Genomic DNA, 10895 nt, shown 5'->3' with positions numbered 1-10895 from the left:
GAGCCGTCCGGCTTCGGGACCACGAAGAGGCTTGAATAAAAACCTTCTCCCTGCTGACTAAGGCTGATTTGAACAATCGGTGAGGGGGAACGTCTTGAAACCCCAGTTTGTACCCTTGGGACACTATTTGTAAAGCCCACGAGTCCAGGTCCCAATGAATCCAGAACTGACTGAAGAGTTTTAGACGTGCCCCCCACTGGTGCGGGCTCCTGCAAGAGAGCCCCAGCGTCATGCAGTGGATTTGGCAAAAGCAGAGGACGATCTCTGCTCCTGCGATCTTGAAGAGGCTACAGACCTCTTCCCTCTTTTCCTTCCTCTACCTGCAAAGAAAGGGGAATCTTAACTTCTTGCATATCTATTGGGCCGAAATGACTGCGTCAGATAATGATGCGTCTTCATCCGTTGAGAGGGAACATAGGGCAAGAAGGATGACTTACCTGCGGGAGCTGCCGAGATCAAATTAACTAGGCCGTCGCCAAACAAGGCTTCACCTTCATAGGGAAGAGACTCCCTTTCTTCTTGGAGTCAGCATCAGCATTCCCTTGGTGAATCCACAATGCCCTCCTATCCGAGACTGCCATGAAATTGGCCCGTGAGCACTTGTGCCCGGTGTAGGATTTTTAAATATGTGTAGTTTACTGTATGCAAAGGTTTAAAACCTTTTAGGAACTGAGATCTAAGGTGTATTACATGTAGTTTAAAAAAAACAAAAAAGGTTTATTTTATGGCAGTAGTATGATGCTCACACCTGTTAAACTGGATACACACAGAATGCCCTACACAGGGGGTGAAATGAGCGCCCCCCCACCCCCCGTACGCTCAGCACACATCACGCTGTGCTGAGCGGGGGCAGAGATGTGTGCTGAGCAGTTCGCTCAGCACACATCTCTCCCCAAAATCGGGCCGTGAATACGGACCTTTAAACTGGATCCACACTTAGATTATCTGTCCAATTTTTTTTTTCTAGTTGAAACAAAATTATGCTAATATGTGGCAGCAAATGACAATTGACCATTTGCTCACAAACACTGGAAAACATCCAAAAATGGTCATTTAGATAAATTGGTTAAATCCATTTCATTTAGCTAATTTATCCAAACTACCTTTATTGTATCTTTGTGGGTGAATGATGTGTGGGTCAGTGTTGAGGGTGGTGGAGGAGATGGGTAATAGGCACAGCAGGGTGTGGACAGTCAAATAGTGTGCTTAGAGGTTCAGAGTCATTGTATGAGACTCTGGCAACAGTGACTTGATGAGTCTGGTGTCCATAGGGTGGGACGCATTAACCTTTTTATGCTATTGAAATAGTTCTCCTCCTGACCGACGCAGTTCCTTGCTCCGAGGTTGGTGTATTGTCCTGTTGCAGCGCCTCTCCACTGTGGTCACAGTGAGCTGTGTGGTGTTGCTGGCGCATGCCAATCTCCCCCCAACCTCCCTCTTGCATTTCAGACCTACGTACGCATGATGGGATCTTGTATGATATGCGCGTGTGCTGTAGAGATGAAAGTGGGAGTGAGGAGGCAGATCGTGAGATGGGGAAACTTTGTGGACTGTTAGCGAAGGGGAGCACTGGGCAATCTGAGTTGCAAAGAGGGCAGCAGAAGAGGTTATTGCATGTGCACTGGTGACAGGTCCATCCTTGGTGGCCAGCCTCAGTGGTAAAGGGGTACATGAGCTAGTGTCCCTTGGCCAGCCATGTACCATGGCCACCTCCCTACCTCCTATATATTCTCCCTGATCTGTCACTTTGTTACGGTCTGCTGCTGGCACTGGTGTATCGTCCTGCAGATGCCGTCTCCGCCCATTGCTGTGACTTCCCCCAGAGTTAGCCACACAGAGTGACAGATCTGGGAAAATATATAGGAGATCATTACTTTCACTTGCAGCCTACCTTATTTTTTGCAGCCTAGCATGCTCCTGACCCCTTCTCTCACTAATACTTATACAACATTCATGAACTCATCTTAAGGTTTCTTTATTATTCAGTCACACTGTCTTGGATCCAAACCATTTCCTGTGGCATTGCAGTCAAACAATTGAGCTATTTACCCTTGCATAGAAAGGTATAATCTAAGCTAGAGAATTCTATTTGGAGCTCACCTTGTACTTTGTGAAGAAATAATCAGCTTTGTGGCTGAGCAGATATATGGAGTGTGTGGCTGCACACTGCATTGATCTGCTGAGTTGCAATGCTAATAATTTTTTTTTTGCAAAGTACCAATAGCTTCATTGTGAAGGTGGAAAGAAGGGTGTTACGGCATGGAATGTACAAACTGCGAGACCCTGCTGGTAGCGCCTTTGTCTATTTAGTAGGAAGGGCACGTAACAGCCGGGGGGCAATGGAGGAAGCCCCTTTAGGGCTGGAGCCCGGCGGCAACTGACTCCGTTGTCTCTGGCAGTTCCGCCCCTGGACTAGAGGAATGGTCAAGAACATGGCAACATTTAATGCCAAAAAATGCAAAATCATACACGTCTCAAAAATGCAAAGGCTAACTATAATATTAAGGGCATTATAATGGCAAGAGGAAAGCTATCTAAGTATTACTATTTCAGGTGAGCAATGTAACAAAGCAATAGGAAAGGCAAGTCAGATGCTTGTTTGCATAGGTTAAAGAACCAGTAGCAGAAAAAAGTAATACAGGTTGAGTATCCCATATCCAAATATTCCGAAATACGGAATATTCCGAAATACGGACTTTTTTGAGTGAGACTGAGATAGTGAAACCTTTGTGTTTTGATGGCTCAGTGTACACAAACTTTGTTTAATACTCAAAGTTATTAAAAATATTGTATTAAATGAACTTCAGACTGTGTGTATAAGGTGTATATGAAACATAAATGAATTCTGTGAATGTACACACACTTTGTTTAATGCACAAAGTTATAAAAAATATTGGCTAAAATGACCTTCAGGCTGTGTGTATAAGGTGTATATGAAACATAAATGCCTTCTGTGCTTAGATTTAGGTCCCATCACCATAATATCTCGTTATGGTATGCAATTATTCCAAAATACAGAAAAATCCGATATCCAAAATTCCTCTGGTCCCAAGCATTTTGGATAAGGGATACTCAAACTGTAATGCCACTGTATAGGTCCTTGGTACAGCCACATTTAGAATCCTGTGTTCAGTTCCAGAAGCCATATCTCCAGAAGGCTGTAAATACATTAGGGCAACTAAAATTGTGCATGGCCTACATCACAAAACTTACCTGGAAATACTAAAATAATTTGATGTGTATAGTTTGGAGAAGGGAAGAGGGAACATACAGTAATAGAAACATTTAAATATATAGGGAGGAATGTAATAGGGTGTGAGAATCAGAAAGTGAGAGATTTTGTGTTTTTTCCTGTTGTTGTTTTTTTTTTTTTGTTTGATTGTTTGTTTTTAAAGTGGCAATCCTTTACATGGCAAAACCAGGTTGATATTTGCCATGTAAAGGATTGCCACCGTGGGCATGTGTAGAAGGGGCACTGCTACTGTTGGCATTATGTGTGTAAGCTGCACTGATATGGTGGTTATGTGTATAAAGGGCACTGCGACTGTGGGTATTATTATTATTATTATTACATGCGGTGTAATGACAATAAGATAGTGCTACTGTGTGGCGTATTTTGATTTGGGGTGCTATTGTGTGGCCATGCCCCTTCCTTGTGATACCACACCTTCTTTTTTTAAGGAGCGCACTGTCCCTTTATTAAATATTGGAGAGAGGGCCCAAATTAATAGTTTGCAGGGAGGCGCCAAATAGAGATGAGCGGGTTCGGTTTCTCTGAATCCGAACCCGCCAGAACTTCATGTTTTTTTTCACGGGTCCGAGCGACTCGGATCTTCCCGCCTTGCTCGGTTAACCCGAGCGCGCCCGAACGTCATCATGACGCTGTCGGATTCTCGCGAGGCTCGGATTCTATCGCGAGACTCGGATTCTATATAAGGAGCCGCGCGTCGCCGCCATTTTCACACGTGCATTGAGATTGATAGGGAGAGGACGTGGCTGGCGTCCTCTCCGTTTAGAATTAGAATAGATTAGAGAGACACTTGATTTACTAATTTTGGGGAGCATTAGGAGTACTCAGTAGTGTACAGTGCAGAGTTTTGCTGATAGTGACCAGTGACCACCACTTTTATTTATAATCCGTTCTCTGCCTGAAAAAAGCGATACACAGCACACAGTGACTCAGTCACATACCATATCTGTGTGCACTGCTCAGGCTCAGGCCAGTGTGCTGCATCATCTATATATATTATATATCTGTCTGACTGCTCAGCTCACACAGCTTATAATTGTGGGGGAGACTGGGGAGCACTACTGCAGTGCCAGTTATAGGTTATAGCAGGAGCCAGGAGTACATAATATTATATTAAAATTAAACAGTGCACACTTTTGCTGCAGGAGTGCCACTGCCAGTGTGACTAGTGACCAGTGACCTGACCACCAGTATATAATATTAGTAGTATACTATCTCTTTATCAACCAGTCTATATTAGCAGCAGACACAGTACAGTGCGGTAGTTCACGGCTGTGGCTACCTCTGTGTCGGCACTCGGCAGCCCGTCCATAATTGTATATACCAGTGACCTAACCGTGGTTTTTTTTTCTTTCTTTATACATACATACTAGTTACGAGTATACTATCTCTTTATCAACCAGTCTATATATTAGCAGCAGACACAGTACAGTGCGGTAGTTCACGGCTGTGGCTACCTCTGTGTCGGCACTCGGCAGCCCGTCCATAATTGTATATACCACCTAACCGTGGTTTTTTTTTCTTTCTTTATACATACATACTAGTTACGAGTATACTATCTCTTTATCAACCAGTCTATATATTAGCAGCAGACACAGTACAGTGCGGTAGTTCACGGCTGTGGCTACCTCTGTGTCGGCACTCGGCAGCCCGTCCATAATTGTATATACCACCTAACCGTGGTTTTTTTTTCTTTCTTTATACATACATACTAGTTACGAGTATACTATCTCTTTATCAACCAGTCTATATATTAGCAGCAGACACAGTACAGTGCGGTAGTTCACGGCTGTGGCTACCTCTGTGTCGGCACTCGGCAGCCCGTCCATAATTGTATATACCACCTAACCGTGGTTTTTTTTTCTTTCTTTATACATACATACTAGTTACGAGTATACTATCTCTTTATCAACCAGTCTATATATTAGCAGCAGACACAGTACAGTGCGGTAGTTCACGGCTGTGGCTACCTCTGTGTCGGCACTCGGCAGCCCGTCCATAATTGTATATACCACCTAACCGTGGTTTTTTTTTCTTTCTTTATACATACATACTAGTTACGAGTATACTATCTCTTTATCAACCAGTCTATATATTAGCAGCAGACACAGTACAGTGCGGTAGTTCACGGCTGTGGCTACCTCTGTGTCGGCACTCGGCAGCCCGTCCATAATTGTATATACCACCTAACCGTGGTTTTTTTTTCTTTCTTTATACATACATACTAGTTACGAGTATACTATCTCTTTATCAACCAGTCTATATATTAGCAGCAGACACAGTACAGTGCGGTAGTTCACGGCTGTGGCTACCTCTGTGTCGGCACTCGGCAGCCCGTCCATAATTGTATACTAGTATCCAATCCATCCATCTCCATTGTTTACCTGAGGTGCCTTTTAGTTGTGCCTATTAAAATATGGAGAACAAAAATGTTGAGGTTCCAAAATTAGGGAAAGATCAAGATCCACTTCCACCTCGTGCTGAAGCTGCTGCCACTAGTCATGGCCGAGACGATGAAATGCCAGCAACGTCGTCTGCCAAGGCCGATGCCCAATGGCATAGTACAGAGCATGTCAAAACCAAAACACCAAATATCAGTAAAAAAAGGACTCCAAAACCTAAAATAAAATTGTCGGAGGAGAAGCGTAAACTTGCCAATATGCCATTTACCACACGGAGTGGCAAGGAACGGCTGAGGCCCTGGCCTATGTTCATGGCTAGTGGTTCAGCTTCACATGAGGATGGAAGCACTCATCCTCTCGCTAGAAAAAAGAAAAGACTTAAGCTGGCAAAAGCACAGCAAAGAACTGTGCGTTCTTCGAAATCACAAATCCCCAAGGAGAGTCCAATTGTGTCGGTTGCGATGCCTGACCTTCCTCTTTTTTCTTTCATTTTTCTTTGCGTCATGTGCTGTTTGGGGAGTATTTTTTTGAAGGGCCATCCTGCCTGACACTGCAGTGCCACTCCTAGATGGGCCCGGTGTTTGTGTCGGCCACTAGGGTCGCTAATCTTACTCACACAGCTACCTCATTGCGCCTCTTTTTTTCTTTGCGTCATGTGCTGTTTGGGGAGGGTTTTTTGGAAGGGACATCCTGCGTGACACTGCAGTGCCACTCCTAGATGGGCCCGGTGTTTGTGTCGGCCACTAGGGTCGCTTATCTTACTCACACAGCGACCTCGGTGCAAATTTTAGGACTAAAAATAATATTGTGAGGTGTGAGGTATTCAGAATAGACTGAAAATGAGTGTAAATTATGGTTTTTGAGGTTAATAATACTTTGGGATCAAAATGACCCCCAAATTCTATGATTTAAGCTGTTTTTTAGTGTTTTTGGAAAAAAACACCCGAATCCAAAACACACCCGAATCCGACAAAAAAAATTCGGTGAGGTTTTGCCAAAACGCGTTCGAACCCAAAACACGGCCGCGGAACCGAACCCAAAACCAAAACACAAAACCCGAAAAATTTTAGGCGCTCATCTCTAGCGCCAAACACCCTAGCACTGGCCCTTTGGTAGGGGACAGGATTTGCTTCTGCTTGTGCACATATGTTATGATTGCCAGCCAACAGCACTGGTTTTGCCTATAACACTAACTATAAATATTTTGAATTGGTCCTGGACCACCAATCCAAGGCACCCCTGCAAGTGTCCTGAGGCACCCCAGGGTGCAGTTTGAGAACCACTGGTCTAGTGAGTACCCAGGATAATTATTGTAGCTGGTCTGCGGGTAACAGCTCTCAGATCCACTTCTAGAAAAAATGCAGCAATGTAATTTGAGTGACAAACTGCAGAGATGAACCCTTTCTGTGACTGCTGCACAGGGATCACACAAACTCTATTCATAGGGCTGACTTCACTTAGGGGAGATGTTCTCACCCCGCAAAGAAGTGCGAGTATATACCGCACTTACGGTACCATTGGATTTACAGATATTTTCTTGCAATACACTATGGGGGTCATTCTGAGTTGATTGCTCGCTAGCAGTTTTTAGCAGCCATGCAAACGCATTGTCGCTGCCCACTGGAGAGTGTATATTCACTTTGGAGAAGTGCGAATACTTGAGTAGCAGAGCGCCTGCAAAATTGTTTCAAAATAAGACCAGCACTGTAGTTACACTTCGTGTGCGTTGATTCTAACAACCGAGGGACGGCTTTTGATGTCACACACCCATCCAGCGAATGCCCAGCCACGTCTGCATTTCTTCTGCCACGCCTGCATTTTTCCAAGCACTCCCTGAAAACGGTCAGTTGACACCCAGAAACGCCCTCTTTCTGTCAATCTCCTTGTGGCCTGTTCTGTGATTGGAATAATCGCTAGAACTAGTGCAAAACCACAATGGACTTTGTACCCGTACGATGCGCATGCACATTACGGAGCATGCGCATGCACAGATTAGCCATTTTTTTTCAACTGATTGCTATGCAGCGAACAACGGCAGCAAGCGATCAACTCGGAATGACCCCCTATATACATAGAAACATGGATTTTTTTTACTGCAGGAATTATGGTTAGTTTAGGGGTATCGGTTAGGGTCAACAGAGGTGTAGCTAGGGGTCCAAGCGCCCCTGGCAAAGTAAGGGACTGGCGCCCCCCCTTTCGATAAAGCATTGCAGTCCATTGGCGGTTACCATGTTGGAGCCACAGCAACTGACCCCCTCCCCCACACGCTGCCCTACATCATCGGCTGGGATTCACTGTTGGTGTGAAGCCACTGGGAACATCCTGGTAGCATTAGCAGCAGTCTGTGTCATAGATAGGGAAGGCAGAAGGTTAACTAGCTAATAGCAGTCTGTTGGCAGCAGAGGCTGGGCGGGGGGCTGAGAATGAGCCAACGCTGATCAGTGTCCAGTCTGCTCAGACAAAAATATTTTGTGATCAGGGCTGGTTCTAGACCAAAGGAGCCAATGGCAAAAATTTCCTTTGGCACCCCCCTCCCCACACACACACATACACACACACACACACACACACACACACACACACACCAAAAAAGAACATATCCCAGTTTAACATAACGCTATGTGGTGCAAGGTGTGGAGCTGGTCACTTGTATCAGACCTCTGACATTTGCCTTTTCACCCATATTGCATACTTTTTCTTGCAGGTTGTGTCTTAATTCAAGAAGTGTTCTAAGTACTTCAGCTTAGTATCTTTACTGACCCCTCTTTACCCCACACTACATAACTGACCCCTCTATACCCTACACTACATCACTGACCTTTCTATTAGAGATGAGCGGGTTCGGTTTCTCTGAATCCGAACCCGCCAGAACTTCATGTTTTTTTTCACGGGTCCGAGCGACTCGGATCTTCCCGCCTTGCTCGGTTAACCCGAGCGCGCCCGAACGTCATCATGACGCTGTCGGATTCTCGCGAGGCTCGGATTCTATCGCGAGACTCGGATTCTATATAAGGAGCCGCGCGTCGCCGCCATTTTCACACGTGCATTGAGATTGATAGGGAGAGGACGTGGCTGGCGTCCTCTCCATTTAGATTATAAGAGACTGAGAGAGATTTACTGGAGCTGACTAGGAGGAGTACTGTTACTGTAGAAGTGTAGAGACTGAGTGGAGAGAGTTTACTAGTGAGGACAGTGCAGTTTACTTTATAATCCGTTCTCTGCCTGAAAAAAGCGATACACAGCACACAGTGACTCAGTCACATACCATATCTGTGTGCACTGCTCAGGCTCAGGCCAGTGTGCTGCATCATCTATTATCTATATATAATATTATATATATCTGTCTGACTGCTCAGCTCACACAGCTTATAATTGTGGGGGAGACTGGGGAGCACTACTGCAGTGCCAGTTATAGGTTATAGCAGGAGCCAGGAGTACATAATATATTATATAGTGAGTGACCACCAGACACACAGTGCAGTTTATTTAATATATCCGTTCTCTGCCTGAAAAAAGCGATACACACAGTGACTCAGTCAGTCACATACCATATCTGTGTGCACTGCTCAGGCTCAGGCCAGTGTGCTGCATCATCTATATATTAGAGATGAGCGCCTGAAATTTTTCGGGTTTTGTGTTTTGGTTTTGGGTTCGGTTCCGCGGCCGTGTTTTGGGTTCGAACGCGTTTTGGCAAAACCTCACCGAATTTTTTTTGTCGGATTCGGGTGTGTTTTGGATTCGGGTGTTTTTTTCAAAAAACACTAAAAAACAGCTTAAATCATAGAATTTGGGGGTCATTTTGATCCCAAAGTATTATTAACCTCAAAAACCATAATTTACACTCATTTTCAGTCTATTCTGAATACCTCACACCTCACAATATTATTTTTAGTCCTAAAATTTGCACCGAGGTCGCTGTGTGAGTAAGATAAGCGACCCTAGTGGCCGACACAAACACCGGGCCCATCTAGGAGTGGCTTACCTGTGTGCTAATTAGATATCACCTTGTTTTCACATTAAACAGACTTCCACATGAGAAAGCAGCAAGGATGCAGTGGCGTTAATGTTTCCTGGTGTCAACCTGTATTATTTCAGTAGACATTGAAATGAGGATGCATCTTGCTGCCTTTCCAATGAAGCAAGTTTAATTTAGTAATAGGTGAAAAACCATCCTTACAAAGGGGTTAATCAGAGACTTGGCTTTGTGGACACTTTTCAGAGAACAAATTTGTTAGCATAAAAATAAAGCCAGAAAATAAAGAGCTGTTTAATCACTCAATTGGATTTTTCTGCCAGCATATTTTTTTTCTCTGCAACCCACTGCTAAATTGTGCTTCCTAGCTGTTTTTATAAAATCACTGAATCAAATCTAACTCTGATTACATCAGAGAAGGCCAGGTACCCTACACCATAACAGGGGGTTTGAAATTTTGACTTGTCTACTTAAAGATCACCATAATCTGATAAGGTCAATTAGGTCCCTGGGTGGGATTGAACCACCAACCTTTTGGTTAATATCCGTACATACTAACTGATTGTGCCACAGAGACACTTTGCAAAAGTCCATACTGACAAAGGCTAATAAGCATTCATCTAAAACGTTTCCTAGAAAAACTTTAAAACAGGGCTGGCCAAACCGGTCCTCGAGATCTTCCAACAGTTCATGTTTTCCAGGCCTCCTGGAGATCTGTAGAATGGTCAGTTAGGAATGAATGCAGCACATCTTAATTAGTAATGACTACACCTGTGCACCAGCTAGGTAGTCTAGAAAATGTGAACTGTTAGTAGATCTCGAGGACTGGTTTGGCCAGCCCTGCTTTAAAAAGTCAATAATCTGGAGAGTTTTTGTAAGATGTTTCTTCCATCAACCAACGAAGAAACACATTGGTACTTTCCCATGATGAGTGAGTGCTTCAGGATCTCTTGAACTTACATGTGCAGCAGAGTACTGCAATGGAAGCATGCTGGGCCCATAACCCAGAGGTAGGCAGATTGAAACTATCCTCTGCTATATGCATTTTTTTTTTTGTTAATTAAAGTAATCCAAAACTGGGATTGATATTTTGTCTCTTTTATTTTTACTTAAAGTACAATAACTTTTACCATTTTAATTTGTTTTAATAGTATATTGACAGTATTGTTTTCTTTCAAAAATCCACTTCATTTTCTTTACCCTATTATTAAAATGGTAATTGACAAAAACAAACTACATTGTCACCAGAAGAGCAATACAAAATGTACAA

This window comes from Pseudophryne corroboree, unplaced genomic scaffold (assembly GCF_028390025.1).
Source record: "Pseudophryne corroboree isolate aPseCor3 unplaced genomic scaffold, aPseCor3.hap2 scaffold_401, whole genome shotgun sequence".
Lineage (NCBI taxonomy): Eukaryota > Metazoa > Chordata > Amphibia > Anura > Myobatrachidae > Pseudophryne > Pseudophryne corroboree.
Note: the sequence above shows the minus strand (reverse complement) of the source record.